Consider the following 19,934-nt stretch of genomic DNA (forward strand, 5'->3'; position numbering starts at 1 on the left):
GCGAGATGATCTATATCAACAAGTACTTGATCGATATTCAAACCTTCCGAATGTGGTGCGCTATGTCACTAATGGGTGGTGCGGGAAGTTTTGTATGTGGAGATCACGATGGCCAAAATTTGGAAGGTTGTTTTCCCATGGTACTGTTGACACCACAAACTTGGTAGAACAATTATGGAAATATATCAGGTACCCTCTATTGGAAGCACGCACCAATCGCTCTATTGTGGACCTAATACATGCACTTGTGGGTGATTCTGGAAATCCCATGGGTGGAACCTTGCTTAGGTTCTTTATGCAAAAGCAAGAAATATGTATAGTTAAAGTCATATAGAGATCATATTCTTGCAAATGTATGCCATTTTTTCTATGGAACGACATGCATGTTCACAAGTTTGATGTGTGCAGCTGACTCTGGCAGATTTGGACTTCAAGGTTGTTCCCAAAAACATACTAGCAAGCTTCAAGAGGGAGAGAAAATTTTGCAAAGGTATATGATAGACCAATCATGTCTAGTGGTTGTCAATGAAATGACATTACAATTCAAAATACCCAGCACAAGTATCCCAAATCAGTGGTATAATGTTAGCTTGCAAGCCAACTATTGCGATTGCCCAGATTGGAGCACTGAATGCAAGACATCAAGGACATACTTCACTCACTTGAGAAACGGCTTCCAAATAAAATCTCTAGAGAGATGAAAATTGTCATGCATCAACTGAAGTCCGCAAGAGACACGCTTGGATCACTAATCAACCCAAACGAAATTCAACTACCAATGCAAGGTAGCATCCACCAAGTTCAAGCACACATCACTCAAACTCGTCTTGGCCACGGAAAGTGCAAAGCGGATTGTGAGGCTTTGAATGAAGGAGACATCAAGGGACCAATCACCCACCCTAAGAAGCCCGCTCTCCAAACTGGTATTCTTGGTAGAAAACACCAACGAGGTCGTAACGAGGTCTTTTTGTAAGCGAGACACATGTCGTACATGGCAACTGAAAAATATAGCAAGCGTCCAATGGCCTCTACCAAAAGACATTTGTACAATATATGTAAAAGTTAAGGTAAACACATATGAATAAATCATACATTACTAGCATCTCCATACTCATCCACAATCGGAAAAAAAGTGAGCATGCGGCTAGAAAGATCAACTCTGCCAAAGTAGTTGCACATTGCCCTCTCACTAGGAAAGGTTTGAACAAAAGACAACCACAAGCTATCAATGAACCAAACATGATTGAGAGCCTCCTCTTAAAAAATATGCTCCATCCACCTACAAGGTCGTGGCCTTATTATGCTACATATTTGTAAACCATTCAATCAAAAATTAACTCTAACAAGCAACACTTACATGACAAAGAAATTGAGTGCACGTGAACTTGCTCTCTTGCTTGTAATGTCACTTGCAAGTTTAGCATCATATGCTATCTCAAGTCCATATCTTGATGGCACAATTGGATGGGGATACCTTAGAAGATCTATTAAGCATGGGTCACTCATTACATACTATGTCAAAAAGAAATTGAGCCATTATATGGAAGAGCGTGTATCGTGGCATGTTTGAGCCCATCAAGAGGTCATGCGCATAAGTACTCCCACTTGGAGAAGAAATGTCTACATGTGTTTGGACTTTGCCTTTACTATTTTTCATTGGCGACATGATCACTTGGTTAATGGAATAAAAAGAAACAAAACAAAAATGTTAAAAATTGAAAATAAAGCCGTGACAACTTATGGGTACAAAGTAATAAAACAACCAATACTTAGCAAATTACCAGAGATCTTGGTTGGGGATGTTCCTCATCCTCCATTTGTGATGTATATTCATCTTCACTCTCCATACTCTTAATAGGTGAGACAGCATTATCCTCAGGTTCTAAATCCATCTCCTTTTCTTTTTCTTCCTCATGTTTGTCATTCTTGTATTTTCTTGACTAAAGAGACATTTAAGAGTGCAAACAATCTTAAACTTAGAATTTTATATATAAGATACAATTATGAAAGCATTGAAGCAAAGAATGAGAGGATCTCTTACCATCCTCTCATATCCTTTTGCAATATTTGTTTTCATCTTTGCAACTCGAGTTGGCATGTCACTCTCTCTCACTTTGTCATTTCCTCTTGCACATGGTTCACAAACCATTCTTCGTATGGCATCTTTTGGAAGGAAGAGCTTAAGCGCCATCTCTTCTCACCATTTGCATTGAGATATTTTAAATGCTTCTTTCGAGCAAGTTTTATGCGAGTCTTGATGCTTTGAAACCGCATTTTGGCTTGCCTATGAGACCGTAATCCATTAGCCAATGCGGACTTTTGACTACCCTTTGGTCTCCCTGTGACTCTATGAGGAACGTCGACGATAAGACCATGGCGCTCTTTGATATGGTGGATAAGATCAACACGTTTCTCCCATGCTCTATTCCACTTTGGACATGTTTCGTCTACTCTACAATAGGCGACAAGCGCCCTATCTCTTTCCCTAAACTCCTCAATGAAGAGTTGCTTTGCCTAGACATTAATAGGCATTCTCATCTCTCTCTCTCTCTCTCTCTCTCTCTCTCTCTCTCTCTCTCTCTCTCTCTCTCTCTCTCTCTCTCTCTTCATCTCCATCTCGTCGGCTCCAACCCTAGGCGTAGCAAAGCTCGGCCCTCTCTCTCTCTCTCTCCATCTTGTCGGCCTCCCTAGGGCGAGGGGTAGCCCTGTGGGAGCACCTTCAACAACCACAGCTCCGCCCCCGCTCCCCATCTCCCAGGCTATATCCGCTCAGGTTTGCGACATTCTCAGTCGCGCTGGCTCCATTAAGCCCGACTTGCGACATGGCCGTTGGCGTCTACGTTTCTCTACGACTCTCCATTAAGCCCGACCTGCGATTTTCTCTTAAGCCCAAACCTTGCTTTGCTTCAGTTGAATAAGCACCCTATCACACACACAGTAAACTATGTCACACACAGTAAACAACCCCCTCTCCAACCCTAAACACACAGGAGCCTCTTCTCACGGGGACAGGCAAAGCTTCAAATGAGCAGACCCTAACAGGGGTATGTTTCCATGGGAGCCTCCTAAACGGCGTCGACTCGTTTAAGGCTCGAGGCCTTTCCCCGTGAAGGGCACTTCTCCAAGTTGCAATGCAACGCAGAGGCTCTCTCTCCCCAATCAAGCGGACTCGCCTTTTAGTGCCCACCCTGCAGGTGGATCCGATGGACCGCCTTCACCTCCAGATTCAAAAACTCGAGGATGAGAATGCAGAACTCAAGGCGCGTCTTGCAGCCCTTGAAACTCGCCTCTCCTCCTTGGAGTCCCAAAAGCAAGCCGACAACGAGCATCTTCTCACCAAAGAAAAAGAAGCAAAGCACACCTTCAGTGCAAGCGTGGCCAACCTTGCTACCCAAGTTCAACAAGCAACCACCACCGTCTCCTCCAAAGTAGAAGAATGTATGCAAGAACGTCGTTGATGGGAAGGACTAGCACTCTCTGTCCAAATTGGTGGCTTGCCCTCCACTTGGTGGGGAGAGAGTGACGACCACTCCTCAACACTAAACAATCTCAACCACGCCATTCACCCAACCAAGTTTGACCCCAACACAATTGAAAAAGTTCACCTCGGCAATCGCACCAACCAAGACATCCTTGTCTTCAAGACCAAAGAGGTGCGCATAGCACTTCTACAACAAGGACGACTTCTCAAGGGCAGCAAAGTATGGATCAATGAGGCCTTGACCCCCGCCCAACTCAAAGTCAAGAAACGAGAGCTCCAAAAGGTTCGAGAAGCGTGAGCAGCTGGCAAATGGGCTGTCTATCGAGGCGGCAAGACCATCATCAAGGAATTACGGGCTCCAAAAACTCCCAAGTTACCTCTCCCTCTCCCCTCCCCCTAAGTGACATATGTCACAGTTTTGTTGTACCCACAGTAGTGATGATTCTCCATGTACTCCTCTAGTAAGAGGTCCAAACATGTATGTTTTCTTGGTCCCATAGGTCATATTTGACCTCCGAGGATGATAATGAAATCTATCTATCTATCTCTCTCTCTCTCTCTCTCTCTCTCTCTCTCTCTCTCTCTCTCTCTCTCTCTCTCTCTCTCTCTCCATCCAATATATACACAACATCATAAAAGAATAAATTTAATCACATCATATTTCACAATGTTCTTTCTCTCAAAAAATGTAGATTGCAGAAGAGGTGTGTCGATCATACCATGATCTCCGGTTCGTATGCATCAACATCCTGTTGTGAATGCGAAGAGGAAGACTCGTCTCTCTTCCTCATGAGGCTTCATTTTGCTTTACAATTTTGATTAGACGTCTCCTTTGATGCCATCTTCATATCTCCGATCTTTGCGGGTACTAAGGCTTTTTGTAAGCCTTTGCTCGATTGAGACCGTCGGGGAGCTTTGCGGGGAGTCATCCTCTTGCTCAAGGTCAATTTTTTTGCAAGAACCCTAAATCTATTGAGCTTGATGACGGCTTCAATGCAATCCACCGTCTATTCCACTGACTCCCTCTCATGCGATCCTACTCCCCTATGGGCAGCACGTGACTTTTTTTTTTACCAGGTAAGCGTTTGAATTAATTAGATAGCCAAAAGAAGCTTACATCCGTGCACCCAAGGAAGGGGTGGCTAAATTATACTTTTTCCAGGGGATGAAAAAATCTTTACAAAAGAGGCCTGCCATAATCCCAGGGATGCAAAGGGTCCTGTCTCCAAAACAGTTAACTTGATAGTAAAAGTGGTTAGCACTAATCTTCACAGCCAATCTATTTCCTCGTGAAGCATGCTGGCAAAGTTCAGGGCCTCTTTATATTTACTGGCCAGCTCTAGCACTTCATCCTTCATCTCCTGCACCCAATTATATATCACATCCAGAGTGCCATTGTCATCGAGCAAGCCCTGTAGGTCTTCAACCCTTCTTGCATAAAGCTCTAAAGAGTCTTTCAGGATTGAGACTGGGACTCTATGCCTCTAGATCCTCATTTGTTCAAGCTTGAGGTTGGCATCCTGCACAGAGCATCCAACAAACAACGTTTTCAAACTAGGATCTTGAAAGTTAGGAACAAATAAGAAAGAATTTCTGAGCTTCCAAATAATCCACAAAATTTTTTCCCTTGATCTATTCTAAAAATCTGAAAGAAGGCCATTTGAGTCCCCTAAGTTCAGCTATTTCCAAGCCATATGGTGGTCTAGGGTGTTGACTAATGGGGAGAGGATGGGGATGTTGGTCTGGCAGTTGAGGAACAGGTGGGGAATGTCTTCTACTGCTCTTTTTCACCTAACGTATCTCCCATCACTCTGATTGGATTTTCTACTTCTGGCCTCTGTCCAAAGAGCTTTATGAAGGATGAGCCACAGCAGTACAGACTGCTTGGGCTGAATACTTCTGTTTTAGATAGATTGGAACTTGAAGTTCCACTGCTTCCTATCAAGTTGCACATTCCATCTTTTGTTGAGGGTGACATGGAGGGGAGGGAACTGTTCAGCTGTGAAGTCGGGGGGGTTCTTAAGAGCTATCCCCCCATTCCATCGTATGCATTTGGCAGATGGAGTGAAATCGGCTTTGAATATCCATTGATATCGTTAGGGGAACTGTGGCATCCTTGATTGAACTTCCCAAGGTTGTAGCTGGCCTGTCATGATAAGTTGCTCTCAGGTGAGCCAAGAGCTATTGGCTTTGCTCCATAAGTCCTCCCAAACTTTGAACCTTTGTGATGAATTCTCGTGGCTGTTCTGGCCTGTTGTGATTAAGTGATTTGGGGAATTGGGTCCCTGGACCACCATATGGATTCCTCTCTTTTGATTCATTGGTCTTGTATGTGTTCCTAGCTAAACCCCAGCATGGGCCTCCCTCTCTTCCATGCTTGCCATACCGATTTGAGAAGGGCAGACCCTATGGGGGTTATCTCTTGATTTCCAAAGAATATTGTGATCCAAGGGAGTTGGCTCCAGAGTCTTTGACCTTTGATGTGAAAGCTCGCCAGGTGTTTGAATAGAAGGCACACACATTCAGCTTCTGGTTGTTCTAGAGCTCTGCTGACAGTCTTGATGGCTAGTTTGTCAGCGCAAGCGCACTGACATTTCTAACTCCAAGACCTCCCAAGTTCTTGGGCAAAATGCAGATGTCCCATTTGACTTTTGCAGCCCCCTTTTTGAAGGGGTCCCCTGCCCACAAAAAGTTCCTGAAGATTTTGATGATTTCCTTTAGATGGGAATCTGGGGGCCTCCAATAGCCGAGAAAGTACAGGAGGTAGGTAGTCATATAGTGATTGATTACCATAACTCTTCCAACAATGTTGCTTTGAAACCCTAGCCATCTGTTCAGTTTCCCTCTGAATTTTTCAAGCACCCAGTCCCATCTTTGTTTCATTATGACCCCAAACCCAAAAGGATGCCTAGGAGCCTATATACTTGCCCCTCTGGGATGACTTTACATCCCTGTTCAGCCATCCAATTAGGGATGGGAGAGATGAAGGCTCTATTTTGGAATGGTTCACTTTGGAGCCAGATGCAGATCAAAAGATAGTGATTGCTCTCCAACTTTTTGAGTGAGATGTCTTCATTTTTTACCAACCCATTAGTGTCATCTGCAAATTGTGACAGGCATTGTTGTTTTTCAGAGTTAGGGAGAGTGATCCCCTCTATCAGCTTGTCAGCCATCCAGCCTTTGGCTAGGCAGTTCAGTCCATCTCCTGCAACTGCAAAGAGTAGAGGGGCGAGGGGGCACCCTAGTCTGACAGATCTGTTGAGAGTAAATGCTTCTGATAGCATTCCATTGATGGCCACCTTGGCATGAGCATTTCCAAATAGAGTCTTGACAAAATTGACGAGGTTGACTCCAAACCCCATGTGGCTCAAGTTGTCTAGGATGAATGACCACTCTAGCCTATCATAGTCCTTGTCATAATCAACTTTGACAAATACAAAATCTTGATTGGTATCTTCAACATGCTCTATTCCTTCCCATAGGGAGATAACTGCCTCCAAAATTCTCCTCCCTTTTATAAACCCATTTTGCTCTTCATTAATCCACTTTGAGAGGTGAGTGGTTAACCTGGTAGCAATGGCTTTGGCAAAAAATTTATATCCTGTTGTAAGCATGGTCAAAGGTCTCAAGTTGCTCAGCTCCTCCTTTGGTCCTCTTTTATGAAGGAGCTTGACCACTCCAACATTGATAAGGTTGGGCAGGGCTTTGTATCTCATTGATTCCTCCCAAAGTTTGAGCAAGAATGGGGTGAGCAATTCTTTGAAGCACTGAAAAACTCTGAAGGGAGACCATCTAGCCCAGGGGTTTTGTTGGGTTTTAACACTTTAATGGCCTCATTGAGATCTATTATGCTGAATGGGGAGTCAATTAGAGAAAGATCTTCCTATGGGATCACCTTTCTTCTAAATTTCCAGATGGTCTCTCTGCTCTTGATTATCTCTTCAATTAGTACTTCCTTGGGGCTGAATTTTTTTTTGAAGTGAAGTTTAACTAGCTCCAAATTCTAGGAGTCATTTGTGGCCTTCCCCTGGTCAGTATTGAGAAGAGGAACAACATCTCTGGCATTCTTCTTCCTGAGACTTCTGAACATCTCTTAGAGGGTCTGTTAGCCTTCCTTGCCCACCATTCCTTGAGGAAAAGTTTGGTATGTTGTATCGCCCTGTCCTCCTCTACTCTTATTTGGCTTCTGAGGGTAGAGATTTGACTCTGAATGAGCACATTTAGGGGATCCGAGTTCTCTATGTGCCCCAGTTCTTCATACATTTTTTCTTTCCTTTTCTTCCTAGCTTGGGTGACTTCTTTTCTGGTGGTAATCAGGAACTGTTGAGAATCTTTAACTGCCTTGCTCCAGCTCTTGGCAAGGGTGGAATTACTGGAAAAGACTCTGGACCAGATTACTGCTATTCTTGCATGGACATTAGGGAGAGTGAAGAGTTGAGGATCAGTGTGAAACCAACTGTTTCTGATTTTGGATGCTTTGTCATCACAGGTGATCAACAAGGGGTAGTGAACTGACGCGTAGGTAGTGTACTTGGGTTTTGCCTTGACCCTGTTAAACAGGTTGGCTATTGTCAAAGAGAAATAACACCTGTCCAACCTAGCTTTTCTTGCAAGAACCCCCTTGTTGTAGTTCTGCCAGGTGAAGCATCCCTCTGTACCTGCATCCCAAAGGTCGTGCTTGCCTTTGCAAGCTTCCCATTTGCTCTTTCTCTTTGCCTTGGAGAGTCTGCCCCCTTCTTAGAAACCTATCCTCCAACGTCTCCAGCATAAATAGATATTAGTTCACAATTGAAAGGGGAAGGGAGGGAAAATGAGATCTTTTGTTTGCCTTCTGAATTTCCATAGGCCCTTGGGGGATGTTGGCATTTACTTCTTGCAAGAGTGCTTGTGACGCCTGGTTGAGATCCAAAACTTTATTCCTGACTTCAATTTGCATGTGGCATTCTTCCTCTCTTGTACCCTCTAGTTTATCCTCTGGAGTGGCTCCTATGTCCTCAGTCTCGGCTTCTGACTCGGATTGAGGGACATCGGATTCTATCTAGTCTGGGATTTCAGCCATAGAGCAAATCTGTTCTGATTCCTCTGCTTGGGTCTGTTGGTATCTCTTCTAGTGTCTCTCCCATTCTTGATGGGGCGGGTAGTGGGAGGTGTGAGGGTAGCTTCTGATTTCTGATTGGGATTTTTTGGGGGTTCCTCATTGTTGGAGGAGGGAGTTGGGTTGCTGGGGGTTGCAGGTGGCAAAACTTTAGAAGGGCAATTTCTTACAAAGTGGCCAACTCCCCCACAACTGAAGCAGGCATTAGGCAAGTTTTTGTAGACTACAGGCTGTTCCATGCAATCACGCTCGTCAGTGGCTATTACCATTGAATCAGGAAGCGGCTTTGAGAGGTCCATCTCTATAAGCATCTGAGGGTGCCAGGAGGGGTTGAAGTCCAAAAGTTCTTGTGTATATATATATATATATCTATATATATATATATCTATATATATATATATATATATATATATATATATATATATGGCGATGGCGAGGGAGAAAACGCAGAGCAGCAGGGAGCGCTCTATCTCGCGTTAACGCCAATCCAACCCTTCTCTCTCGCCTCTGAACGCACAGGCTCGGCATTCAACGCCGTTATTCTATATGCAGAGGCATTCGACGGCATCCAGCTACCTTTTCCTCACCCGAATAGCCTAGCATATTGATCCTACGGCCAAGCGAGCTTCCACCGTCGATCCCCTCCAAACACACAGCCTGCCATATAGAGAGGAGGCCTAGCAGCGAACTTGGTCAGTCTCTCTCTCTCTCTCTAAGTGGATGTCATGGTGTATGGCAACTAGGATCATTTCAGATGAAAGGGCATACTGTAGCGAGTTCGAGGAATCATAGTTATCCATTTCTCACTAACCCTTCGAGCTTGTTGGGACTTCGGAGCATTTACAGAGCTATCCAACTCTCCCTGCTCCAATGCTTACCATTGTAGCTAGCATTCTTGTATTAGGCAATTTGTAAAGGAATAGAAACTCTCTAATTGTGCAAGATTCTTATGTGCGACTCTAGGAGGTGTATGACTCTTGTGAGAGTAAAGATGTCTATGGAGTCCTTGGAGCTTCTCCATGCTCATGTAATTATTTGTATTGATCCAAATGCTCATTTCTTTACCCATTTTCTCGTTTACTTTTAATGATCTTGATGTGGGTTTGACTAACTTGGCATTCAACAGTTATTGAGTTCGTATCTCTTGGATCTCTCATGATTCCTTTGCATAAGCTTCTTACTTGTGTTCTGGCTTAAAGTTGCCCAATCCCCCCATTACGTAATCTGTATACAGATCAATCACCCGAGAGATGCACTCTTCTTACAAATCCTTGCCTGAACGCAAAAGGATTTCAAGGCGAAGTGTGGGAATTGCGGCCTACTATTCTTTTATGTACTTATGATACCTTGTCAGTTTTTTTTTTGGGACACGAAGGTGGTTTACTGCCGTGATGCGAAGGCTCTCGCCCTACCTCTCCTAGCGCGTGTTGCTCCCTTGCCGATGGTAGATATGTCTATTGCCGCGCTGATCCCTACTCGCCTGTTGCGTATCTTCCCACATACAACTAACAAGATGCTCCAATGGTCTTGAATGTTTGCTATTTGTTTGCATGTTTGCATGTCCCAAGATGGTGGTGTCTTCTCTCGGAATCCTATATTCCATGAGCATGGCCATATCTCGTGTGATCTCCTCTGATGAGTGCATTGGTGTGTCCATAGCAAACCACAAGTCACCACCCCCTCTAAAGTGCGCAATCGTAGAATGATGGCTGGAATGAATGGATCTCCCAAGGATCGTACGTCTGTAGATGATCAAGCCGATGTCGAAGATACCATGTATAGCAGTCATTGAAAGATTGCATGGACCACCACCGGATAGTGTCTTGGCAAGAGGTAACTTCATCCTCTATGAAAAACACAAGACATGTGGCTGTTGTCCACCCAAAAACGCAACTGCGAGGTGATGAAAACGTTGTTGTCCAGCGATTTTCAGCGTGTAGCGGTGCAGAGGGTGTGGGGAGGGTGGGAAATCAATGTCTCAGTCCCACCAAGCAGAGCTTGGCTTGGATGGTAGTGCAATTGCTCTTCTACACTCCTGATCATTTGGATTGCTACCTTTAGAGTGCACGTGTGCGGTACTGATGTCGTAGACACCGTGTACTGTAGCAGTCACATTAAACCGCATGGACCACCATCGGATGGTGTCTTGGCAGGAGGTAAATTCATCCTCTGTGAAAAACACAAGCCAAGAGGCTGCTGTTCACCCAAAAACACAACTGCGAGGTGATGAAAACGCTGCTGTCCAGCAATTTTTAGCGTGTTCGTACGCTACCGGTGAAACCGGCCTGTTCAATCCAAAAAGGGCGGTAGACTTTACTTCAAACCTTGATTTAGCTTTCACCCATTATTAGTCGTCTATTTCACCTGTACTTTCAAGACACAACAAAGGGGAGAGGGATACAGGCTGCTAGATTGCACCTGTATGAGTAGACCGACACCAGATTGGCCCCTAACTTAGGCGCCCCTTTCGGTATTTCTTTATTGTTCAAAAGAGGGAATAAACGCTGTGGTTCCCTACAAGCTGCCCCGCACAAACTCGGCTGAATTTCCACTGTTCCAGCCCGATTTCGGCAGCATAACTGTACTAGAATCCTTCACAGTCAGTATTCCCACGCATTGGCCGACTTTTCCGACGCATACGGGCACTTTGCAAAACCTGGCGAGAATTTGCAGCACGCTGAATTCTCTGTTTTCAGCCCTGAAAATGCGCCAGATCACCTGTACAGCGGTCCCCTTGCGTCCCCGAACCTCCTGGGGGTATTAGGGTCCGATTAGGGCCAAAACCCTAAACCTGCAAAAGTACACAGCAGGCTGTAATTCACTGTTTCGGGCTCCGTTTCGCGTGCCGGTCGCATCCGTAGCAAGTCCTCGAGCTCCCGCACCTGTAGGGCTACTTGCCCTTTGAATCGGACGAGATTTCTGGCGTGAAACCTCTCCGAATTCACTTGTACCTGCGGGGGGATTAGCTGCTAGCTAATCCAGTACCTGTGCAAGAGGCTCTTGCCTCGGCAATCGCGCATGAACCCACACAACTGTACATTGGTCAAATGAAGAGCCCACTAGAGGGGCATAACATACTGCCAAAGGGGAGAGAGAGGGCAGTGCGTAGCGTGCAGGGCATCACTCCTGGCACCGCACTGTGCATAAGAGGGAAAGCAAGCACTCCATAGCTCTTAACCTGTGACCAAACTGAAAATGAGGCTCTCCCCTCTTCAAATTCAGCGCCACTTCTTGTTCCATGAGGCAAGTGCACCAGAATGTGCCACTTGGCACATTTACAAGCATTTTCCCGTTTCGGGGTTGCCGCCTAAAAATATCCCAACCGGTTGCCCAGTTGACTTCACGGCAGAGTAAGAAAATGTTCCCTTTGTCATTCCGGAGGTAATGACTCCAACACATTTTCAGGTCCGAAAATAGCAGTTCCCTAAATTTTAGGAGATGTTGCCATTGTATCTTTCTAGGTCATCCGACCCTCTTTGTACACTGCGGCCACATCCAGAACTGAAATGTAGCCTCTGTAGCAAAGGATTCCACTTTGGCTAGTCAATGACCCCACTTGGCTAACCATAGTCCTTGTCGAACCATAGTGCTCTCTTGCCCTCAGGCCTCGACTCCCTCTGGACAGTTCCACACTAGCTATGCAATGCAGGGCAGTTAGATTTCCCGAGGGGTGTTTCCAAAAAGTGAAAGTAAATAGATAATAAGAAAGAAATCAACAAAAAGGATAGATAGTAGTCACACGCTGGTGACATACCCCTCTCTTGAAATCTCAAACGTCCTCGTTTGCATCTATGTCGTACATGCTTATTGTCAACATTGATGTATTCAACACCTGTCGACACATATACGACACATACATGCTCATTGTCAACCCTGGTGTATTCAACACCTCGTCGACTCATGTATTGCCTGCGTGTGAACCCTGTCCCAATGACATAGTGGTAGCTTCGCACTCTGCCATTGCTTTGAGTCACTAACTTTCCAATGACAAAATGGTAGCTGCACATTTTGCCACTGTCTTATAGTACACGTTGGATCCCGTAACACTTTCGAGCATACCCAAACCGACAGTTTAAGAATGCAGTTACACATGTACTGTTTAATAGAAGCAATCACCGTATCCTTGACAAACTGACAAGAAATACTCACTTCTATAGCACTAACCAAACTTTTGGACATTCCATAAGAGCAATTGCCAAACTGACAATCTGTACAGCTCTAACATTCATGTAACAGGTATTTCATTTGAGCTCACTTTAAATACCATGTACATCATTTGTTTCAGAAGCCATTGTCACACTGACAATCCATTTAGCTTTGAAACTCAAGGGGTCAAGGTAGGTTGCAAATCGAAGGCTTCCAGGTAAAGTGATAACACAGTTGGTGACTCTGCAAGTTCATCTTCTTCCATCCACTTAGCATCCATTGGTGGATAGTTTCTGAACTTTATCAAGTAACGCCTAGAAACCTTGCCTTTCACTTTCCTTTCTTTGTGTGCCAAAATCTGTTCCGGGACCAAGATCTCGTCAAGTTCCTCGACTTCCGGCTGGTCTTCAGCTGGCATATCTTCTGGCACATCACCCACACAGGGTCTGAGAAGACTCACATGAAACGCATTGTGAATCTTCCAACTGTCAGGCAATTTCAGCCTATATGCAACATCACTGATTATGTCGCATACTTGAAAAGGCCCATAGTAACGCATGCTGAGCTTTGGAAACAGTCTTTCCTTGCCCTTCATCTTCTTTAACCTTGCCTTTTCAAAGCGTAAAAGCACCCAATCACCAAGTGAATATACCACTTCACGACGGTGACGATCAGCTGCTTTCTTTTGCTTTGCCTGAGTCCTTTCTAAGGCCACTTTGACCTTCTTGTACATTTCATCCATGTCCTGAACATACTTATCTGCTTCAAATATCTTGTTCTTTGTATGCAGTATGGGAGGAACTTTCTTGCCACCTTCAACTATCTCAAAAGGTGCCTTGCCAGTTGATGAATGCACTGTATTATTGTATGCATACTCCACCAATGGCAAATACTGCTCCCACTTTCCTTTATGCTCTGACACATAACACTTCAGCAGATCTAGGACAGTAGAATTTGCCTCTTCTGACTGCCCATCTGTTTGAGGATGAAATGACGAAGAGAATTTGAGCGTGGTGCCCATATTCTCAAACAAGCCTCTCCAGAACAAACTTGTCATGCGTGGATCACAGTCGCTAACAATCGACTGTGGCATGCCATGATACTTGAAAATATTGCTCATAAACAAGCGTGCCATCTGATCTAGCTTTATCTTCTTCCTGACAGGAATAAAATGAGCCTGTTTGCTGAATCTGCAAATAATGGTCCAAATACCATCGTTTCCTGCCTGCGTTCTCGGAAGATCAAAGATAAAATCCATAGCAATACTTTCCCATGGTTTATCTAGAATAGGTAGTGGTTGCAATAACCCTGGTGCCTTTTGCCTGTCAAACTTGACCTTTTGGCATATTAGGCATTCTCGCACAAAGGCATCCACATCTCTTCTCAATGTAGGCCAATAGAAGAATGTGTCAACCGCTTTAACTGTAGCATCGATACCACGATGCCCTGCATACGGTGGGACATGGCTCTCTTCCATAACTTTGCGTCGCAATGGCTTTGTGACACACAATCTGCCATGCATCATCATGAACCCATCTTTGAGAAGATAGTGTTCATGACGTTGTCCATCCATTAGTTGCTCGAAGACCCTTGCAAAATCTTCATCATTTGCATACTGTTCTCTCATATCATCAAGTTCATGATGATAAGGAATCGACACAGCTGAAATTTGTGGCTTCCTTGACAAGGCATCAGCCACAACGTTCTTCTTGCCTTCCACATGCACAATCTGAAAATGGAACATGGACAAGATATTTGCCCATCGCATATGCTTCTCAGATAACTTTGTCTGTGTCAAGAAGTATCGCAAGGTCTGATGATCCGTTTGGACAACAAAGTCTGCACCTAGCAGGTAGTGTTTCCAACTTAAGAGCGCATGAATCACAGCCAGTAACTCTTTCTCCTAGACCTGCATGGTCATCTCTGGCCCTTGCAAAATTCTGCTCTCATAGGCTACTACCCTGCCATCTTGCATTAGCACTGCACCAATGCTACTACCGCAGGCATCACACTGGACCACAAATGACTTCCTAAGATCTGGCAACACAATGACTGGATCTGAAGTCATCTTTTCCTTTAAGAGATTAAAAGCTGAAATCTCTTTTTGTGTCCATCTAAAGGTGACTGCCTTCTTTTGAAGAGCATGTAAAGGTGAAGCAATCTCAACGAAATTTCGGATAAACCTTCTGTAATAGGAGCATAGTCCCAAAAAGCTTCGGACATCATGCACCGTCTTCAAATTTGGCCATGACTTGATCGCTTCAACTTTTGCAGGATCCATTCTGACACCATCTTTTGAGACAATGTGTCCCAGAAAGTGAATCTCTTCCAGAAAAAACTCACTTTTCTTTGCATTGATGAGCAACCTATGACTGCGTAGCTCTTTGAACACAATGGCCAAGTGATGCCTATGCTCCTCTTCATTCTTTGAGTAGACTATCATGTCATCAAAGAATGTACCAACAAACTGCTGGTGTGGACGGAAAATTCTGTCCATCATCCTATTGAACGTAGCAGGAGCATTTGTGAGACCAAAGGGCATCACTAAAAATTCGTAAAGGCCAAACGTCGTTCTAAAAGCAGTCTTGTGCACATCCTCTGATCTAATGCGGATCTGATGGTACCCACTCTTTAGATCTATCCTGCTAAACATAGCTGCTCCTTCTAATTTGTCCATAATATCATCAATTCTAGGTATAGGTGTCACAAAGTGATGACGTGGCGGACAGCAAAAACCATAATTTCTGCCAAAAACCCTAAATTCCGGAAATCGCGGAGGTGGATTATTATTATTATTATTATTATTTTTTTGGAAAATGATGAGCGACGCGAATTTTGCTTTTGCTTTTAAAAAAAAAAAAAAAAGAGAAAAGACTCTCAAGAGAGAGAGAACTGATGCTTTTGATTTTAAAAGCTTTTGGGGCTCTGCTTTTGGGCATCCCTTGTAACGTTTAAATTAGTGGTGAGGGCCTCACTTCTTAGAGCATCTGGACGCAGAGTCTGAGAGTGAAACCCTAACCGCTCTCTTGTACTTTGATGATTGATTAATACAAAAAGAAATACCGAAAGGGGCGCCAGTCTTTGGGGCCAATATCTCTAGGCACGGAACTCCGCCGGGCCAGTGCAAATCTATTGTGATCTGTGAATTGTTTTGAAGTGGTTATTTGGTGCTGTCGCGGTTGATTCTTGACTTGGAGTGTCCAAGTTTGTTACAGTGGTATCAGAGCACGGCCGATTTCTCTTTTACGGGAAATCCGATCCCCGAAATTTTTTTCCGCGGCACCTATGGCTTCAGGCAATGATCAGTCGACTCCCTCTGCATCTGGAGATGCGGGTTGGGATCACAACGAAGATTCAGACAGAGAGTATGGCCCGCCTTGGCCTACTTAGGCGGAGCGGCGAGAGATAGAGCGTCGCCAGTTGATCAGCGATGCAACAATGATGATGCTCAATTTTGCCAAGGACCCGAAGATGGCAAAATATATGAACCAGACCTCTTTGAAAGAGCTACAGATGGAGTGGCAGAGAACCACAACACCACTCCCGAAACCCGCTCTCAAGAAACCTTCTGCCTCCAAGAAATATACGGAGAAGGAACTGGAGAACGTGGTTGATGCACGGATTGCTCAGCTTTTCGATGTGCAAAAGAAAGGCAAAAAGCACGGCAAAAAGCAGAACAAAGGTACTGACTTCCCGGGATATTTGGGTCGTCAGTCGACATTCGACAAAGCAAAGAAACGGAAGAAGCGTGTTCGATTTGAAGGAGTACCCAGTTCTTCTTCTTCTTCTTCTTACAGTTCTTCTAGCTCCTCGGATTAGAGCGAAGAAGACAGAAAAAAGCAAAAAGCGAAGCAAGACACAAAGCTTCGGAACGGGCAAGAAAAAGGCAAAGAAGGCTACATCTCGCCCAGAGACTGACAGTTCTACTGAGGACTCGTCTACAGACAGCTCAGATTTCGATGACGGAAAGTTTTATGCGAACAAGAAGAATTTTTACAAAGCCAACCAGTATGACTTTCTCGAAGATAAAAGCAAGAAAGTCCGAGAGTTTAAGGAAGGTGGCCACTCGATCAAGTTTGATACTTTTCAGGATACTCAGATGCTTCGAAGGCTTTGTCTTTTATACAGCAGTTTGACATCGCTTTCGCGGGAGGATGCTATTCAGAGCACTCCAAGATTCGGAGAGCTGCCTCTTACTTTAAGGGGAATGCTCGTACTTGGTGGTCCACGCTTCTATTAAGCAAGACTGTGCCAGTTACATGGCTGAAATTCAAGAGGCTTTTTATTTCTTCTTCGTTGACTCAAGAGTTTGAGCGAGATATACGAGCTGCTTGGAACCATCTCTGGATGACCAAGAGCGATACAGTGAATTCTTATTGTGAAAGATTCTGGAGCTCTTTTCTACCCGCCTCTTCATTCAAGAAGATCTCGTTCAGAGAACAGATTGAGCGGTTTACCTTGGGTCTACCTACAGAGATCCGAGATCACTGCTTGGAACAGAAGTAGGCTTCTATTCAGGAGTTGATGAGTCATGCGAAGCGGGGCTTTGCCATTCACTCTGGCAGTCTGACCTACCCCACAGATGAGGCCATGACACAACGAGCCGAACAGACTTCTGGGAATGAAAGTAGAATGAAAAAGAGCAACCCAGAGAAAAAAAAGGATGCACGACCCAAGCTTACTCCTGAGGAGAGAGCTCGCTTCATCAGAGAGGGGAAGTGCTTTGGATGCGGGAAACATGGACATATTTCCGCAAAGTGCCTTGATAAGGCACAGAAAGAACAGAATGATAAAGACGACGACAGGTCTGAGAGTTCGAGAGCAGCTGAGGAATGTGGCAGAAAAGGCAGATAGAAAAGCAGAACTGGTACCACATGGCGTGGGACTTGCACCGAATCAAATGAATGAAAGTACAAACTTTGCGGTTTTTTTTTTGGGGCAAAGTGAAGGATCAGGAAGCTCTTTTGAAGGAGCCAAGGCCAACTTCGTTTCACTTGGAATTGGCGGCTCGATTTGGAACTGCGCCCGACAGACTGACACCACAGGCGGAGGTAGTTCGACTGGCACCCGGATGGGATGTTGCCATTACACCGAGCATTGGCAAACTTCGTTTGCAATGACAGGGGTGTTCAGGGCACGTGAGTGACGTTCTACTCGGGATCCCTTGGTACCACAAGAACTACGCCGTGGTTGACTACCGGGCCGAGAAAGCGACTTTGATAAATGAAGGGCTTAGAGATTGTACTTGATGAACTTCAGTTTTCTTACTCATTCTTTTGGGAGAACTGAACGATGGATAAAGGTTGAATATGTTTTGACCTGAAGAAAAGAACGCCAATATTTTTTTTCTCCACGCTCATGCCGATTGCTTTTGAGAGGGCCTGAAGATCATACCATTGATCTGATATCTGGAAGCACGCCACCGAATCGGCCACCTTATCGTGTGAGCCGAGTACAAAATGAAAAGATTATGAACTCAGTGAAAGACCTCTTGGAAAAGGGTCTTGTCCAGCTTAGTACTTCACCGTATTGCTCTCCAGTGTTGTTGGTTTTGAAGAAAGACAGATCTTGGAGAATGTGCATCGATTATAGCACTCTCAACGAAATCACCATCAAGAACAGATTTCCGATTCCTAGGATCGATGATATACTCGACAGGTTACAGGGATCCTCGTGCTTTAGCAGGATTGACTTGAAGAGTGGATATCATCAGATCAGGATAGCACCAGGAGATGTCTACAAGACAACTTTTCGGACGACTTTTGGGTTATTTGAGTTTTTGGTGATGCCTTTTGGCTTAACCAATGCTCCTGCGACATTTAACCGGATGATGGACAGGATTTTTCGAGAGTACAGGCTATTTGTTGGCACTTTCTTTGACGACATCATTGTTTTCTCCAAGAATGAGGCAGAACACAGAGATCATCTGCTTCAAGTCTTTCAGGCATTACGAGATCACACATTAGTGATTAATGCTAAGAAAAGTGAATTTTTCCTACCGGAGATACATTTTTTGGGACACATTGTGTCAACAGCAGGAGTGCAAATGAACCCGGCCAAGATAGAGACTATCCGTGATTGGCCCGATTTGAGGAATGTCCATGAAGCTAGAAGCTTCTTGGGACTGTGTTCGTACTACAGGCGGTTCATACGAAAGTTTGCAGAGGTTGCTTCCCCTTTGCATACCTAGACACAGAAAGGAGTACCTTTTTCGTGGGGACCCACAGAGGTGACTGCCTTTCGGACATTGAAAGAGAAATTGACTACGGGACCTATTTTGACTTTGCCGGACTTGCAGAAGTCATTTGAAGTATTTTGTGATGCTTGTGGTCGTAGTCTGGGTACGGTCTTGATGCAAGAAGGCCATGTCATAGCTTACGAGAGCCGTTTGTTCTCTAGGCCGGAGATGACAGCACAGATCTATGGGAAAAAGCTTTTGGCGGTTATCCACGCTCTTACTCAGTGGCGGCATTACCTACTCGGAGCGGATTTCATTGTCTTTACAGACCATCAGAGTTTGCGCTACTTCTTGTCACAGAAGTAGCTTTCGGAAAAGCAGATGCGGTGGGCGAACATCTTGTCACAGTTTCACTTTCAGATTGTCCGTGTGCAGGGTCAGAAGAATGTGGTGGCAGATGCTTTGTCTCGGAAACCGTTGGTTCTGGCTATTTCCGCGAAACATCATAGGAGCTTCGAGGATATGGTCGATTAGTGTGCCACAGATACAGATTTTGCAGATATTTTCACACGGATACGGGATGGGGAGACAGTAGCTGGATACTCCCTTCGGGAAGGCTACTTGATGAAAAAGACTATGTTGTGCGTTACACAGCCGTTGAGGGAAAAGGTTATGACTGATTGCCACTGTCCACCTTTTACGGGTCACCGCAGCATTGCTACCACCATGAAAGGGGTAGAGAGAGATTTCTTTTGGCGGAGACTGAAGAAGGATGTGGAAGAGTTTGTGCGCAGTTGCTTGGTATGCTAGAAGGTCAAGTTTGACAGGCATAAGGCACAGGGATTGTTACAGCCTTTACCCATACCCACCCGCCCCTGGGAAAATATTGAAATGGATTTCATTTTTTTTGATCTCCCGAGAATACAGCATGATCACGATGATTTTCCGATTACATGGCACATCTGAGACGATTCTCTCCGACATAGACCCCAGATTTATGAGTTCGTTTTGGAAGGCAATTTGGGAGAACATTG

At 44.8% G+C, this 19,934-nt stretch overlaps 1 protein-coding gene and 1 pseudogene across 2 annotated transcripts in view; one reads left to right on the forward strand and one right to left on the reverse strand.

The window, feature by feature from the left end:
- Positions 1-1,086: 1,086 nt before the first annotated feature.
- On the reverse strand, positions 1,087-2,191 carry LOC147418620 (uncharacterized; annotated as a pseudogene).
- Positions 2,192-9,003: 6,812 nt separating this feature from the next.
- Positions 9,004-19,934, forward strand: part of LOC147418621 (uncharacterized) — an 84,312-nt gene continuing 73,381 nt past the window's right edge. For both annotated transcript variants that reach the window (XM_086506881.1, XM_086506880.1), the window contains exon 1: positions 9,004-9,268. The gene's annotated coding sequence lies outside the window, so the exon portion shown is untranslated. The remainder of the gene's footprint in view (positions 9,269-19,934) is intronic.

The sequence above is a fragment of the Adiantum capillus-veneris genome, chromosome 30, assembly GCF_014529385.1.
Source record: "Adiantum capillus-veneris isolate H3 chromosome 30, ASM1452938v2, whole genome shotgun sequence".
Lineage (NCBI taxonomy): Eukaryota > Viridiplantae > Streptophyta > Polypodiopsida > Polypodiales > Pteridaceae > Adiantum > Adiantum capillus-veneris.